This window comes from Zea mays, chromosome 8, assembly GCF_902167145.1.
Source record: "Zea mays cultivar B73 chromosome 8, Zm-B73-REFERENCE-NAM-5.0, whole genome shotgun sequence".
In the NCBI taxonomy this organism is placed as follows: domain Eukaryota; kingdom Viridiplantae; phylum Streptophyta; class Magnoliopsida; order Poales; family Poaceae; genus Zea; species Zea mays.
The window spans coordinates 158905486-158908761 of record NC_050103.1 but is presented as its reverse complement, the minus strand read 5'-3'; the positions used below and the strand labels follow the sequence as shown (position 1 = coordinate 158908761).

Genomic DNA, 3276 nt, shown 5'->3' with positions numbered 1-3276 from the left:
TAAGTGAAGCATGCAGCACAGGGTAAGCTATTGTCTTATTGGACTGATGACTTGCACGTTGCAACCTTTTTATGAAGTTTCAAGAGTGTGAATAGCTTCAAACTGTTTTGGCGCACTAGCAGTAGCATTAGTTGCTTTTGAGTTCTAACCAAACAGGACGAACAGAGTAAATGTTTCCACAAATTCCACTGAACATGATTTCTGTATAGGCATCAATTCACGTAAATTGCATATCATGTCTGGTGTTTTCTTGGGGACAATGTAATTTTTAGCTGACCAATATAATGAATGCATAGTACCAAAATTTGAAAAGTATAGTAATGTTCCTTTCTTTTGTTAAATAATAGTCAGTAAGGATTCCTGGCTGGGATGCAACCCTTTTTTGTTGGGGATTGGCATTGAGGTTGTGGGTTTTTTTTACTTTCACTTGCATAGCTATCGGCTGGTTTATTTTTGGTGCTCCAGGTGTTTGATGTAATCACTCTGTAGGTGTGCACATTCAGCTTGATATTGAAGAACGTCGCGTCGCTGTTCATGAGTAAGGATTCCCTCAAGGTTGAAGCTGATACTAGGCTTGGGGAGCTCATAAAGTACGTTTATAGCTAGCTAGCATCACGTGAGACTCACAGAAATACAGAATTCCCTCAGCCTGTGACTTCTCCATCTGTTTCGTTTCTCCATGCGACGACATACTAGGTCTGTAAGCGGGGCCGCGCATGGCGGGTGTCAGGTGAGCAGCAAGGGGCAGAAGTGCCGGCCATGTGGACGAGCAGCGTGGGCGAGAGGCGAGGTACAAGCAGCAGCAGTGCGGGCATGCAAAGAGCCAGGGAGGCAGCAGCCATGCGAGGTGTGCTACGTGCGGTAACGACATCAATTTGCTTCCTTCTTTACTCTGCTTGATTTGGGATTTCTTCTACTTGCTTCATTTATTCTTTAGTTTATTTGATTTGGGGAAAGCAATCCGAACTTTAGTGAAAAACCGAACACCACACCAAAAAAGTCGACACTGAATCAATGTGTGCTTTCTCTAAATTCTATCAGTAGCCATGTAATATAGTTGTTACATGCCATGAACTTACACCTGCAATTTTTGTGCTGCAAAAAACCTAGAGAAGAGGCCCGTAATTTACACTTGTCAGAATTTCTATACTTCTCTCTATGCTGGATCCAGATGTTCATGTTAGATATGTTGGTCGTACTTTTGATACGGTAAGCAAGATTGCTCCACTAGATGACTGTACAGCCAACTCACCTATGACTGACATGAGTTTGTTGAGTGTAACCCTAGAACTTATGATAAGTTGTCACCCACATTTAGCAGTATGTTCAAGAAGATAGAAAAGAGCCAGCAAACAAACTCTCCTAAACTTCATATTTTCTGATGTAACTCCTTATTGTGTTTTAATTGTGTTTATATATGAGAAATAAATTAGGGAACAAAGTTTTTTTATTGTGTTTTAACCGTGTCTACATCTGAGAAATAAATTAGGGAAGAAAGTTTTTTATTGTGTTTTAACCGTGTCTACATCTGAGAAATAAATTAGGGAAGAAAGTTTTTTTCATTGACGATGGTATATATTCTGATAAACTGGGCATGGTTAGAGCGCATTTCTATGAGAAATCGAGTTTTGACCAGAACAGATCAGATGCAAGAAGATATTGAAATGAAATTGATGGCTACCAGAATTCACAGGTTAAGTACCGATCATTTTCTTTTACATGTTTGTTTGAGCCAACAACTCATGTATTATGTTATCAGTCATGAATTACTGGTATTAAAAGGACCATAAATTCAATGGACTATGTTTGCTTCATACATTTCGCAGGGCATCCATTACCAAGGGATGGAGCTCAAGGACACGCCTGCACCGCTAGAGAAGTTTTTTGCAATTGTGAGTACTATTGTCAAATGTTTCTTGTTGTGCAAAAAATGGAATTGAACCAACATAGGATTCTATTGTGGTAACAGGCGAAGGGAAAGTACTAATGTTGAGGACATGTTTCTTGCTCATATCTTTGGAATGGACACTCTGGCCCGTGGCCTCCACAACGTTGTCAAGCTGATTGAGGTAACTGAAAAAACATTAAGACCCACTAAACTTTTCCCATGCAAAGGTTTTTAAACTGGGAGTGTTGTTCTGTGATGTTGGGATGGTTTCCTAGATGATCTTTTCCACAAAGCGGTACCAGAGTTTTGATAGTGAGATTGGTGCCTTGATCGAGGTACGTCACTTTCCAGTTTGGAGTTTGATTTCTTGATTGCGAAGAATTGGATTCGAATTTGTGTATGTGGTAACATTACTTTATGGCTCTAAATAGGATGGGAAAGGAGACTTTGAGATGCTAAAAAAGAAGGTTCTAGAGTGCAGTGCACTGTTCCATCCGGCAAGCAGGTAAATGTGTTGACAGTCTAGGCGTCCTCTCTATTTCTAAAGGTTACTGATTGGGTATATATATCATGATGTGCTTTCCTGATGCAGGAACTAGCAAAGATTCTGTTTTAGTATGCACTACAGATGGTGCGATGTCCATAGCTCCAGGAATAAGCACAAGCATGCGCTCTCCGAACACGCATTTGTTCTCCTCACCACGGGTTAGTACGAGCGTGGGACTGAGATAATCCAGATGTAACATATCAGAATTTTTCAGAATTGTTACCTCATTTGTTTTGAGTGGAATCAAACTGAAGTTAGTTAAAGCTTATCATGCATTTCATCGTTGATGTGCACGATCGTGTTTGGTACTTGATATTATTTCATAGTGTGGCAACGATGCTGCTGCTCAGTGGCAACGATGCTGCTCAGTACTTGATATTATTTCATAGTTCTTCCCATTACATGTTTTGTTTCGTACTTCTAAAAGTATATATTGTAGCATTTTTCTTATGCCAACTATGCCTCAAGCTGAGAATTAGTAGCATGCTATGCAAATTATTGTACGATTTATTTTTATGTGTTGCTTGTATTCATGTAATGCACTAACATTTTATCGAATAATTTGTACGCCTCTGTCTCTCCCTCCCTCCCCCGCCACATCGCGGAGCTCCGTCTTTGTCGGTCGCTGCGCAATCCCTTCGTCGGCACCCACGCGTACCTTATCGACTGCACGCCGCCGTCACCAAGGCCCTTGTGACCATGTGCCGCCACTCCATTGTCGTCCTATGGAGATTATTCCCTCCTTGAAACTACCCCCTCGCCCTCAACCTCACGCGCCTTGCAGACGGGTGGCCTCACGCCGTGGAGTCGGTGCACTCGACTGTAGCCCGAGTTTCGCTTC

At 41.6% G+C, this 3276-nt stretch overlaps 1 pseudogene; it reads left to right on the top strand.

Annotated features, from left to right (window-relative positions):
• Window positions 1–759: 759 nt before the first annotated feature.
• Window positions 760–2759, top strand: LOC103636229 (xylose isomerase-like; annotated as a pseudogene).
• Window positions 2760–3276: the final 517 nt, after the last annotated feature.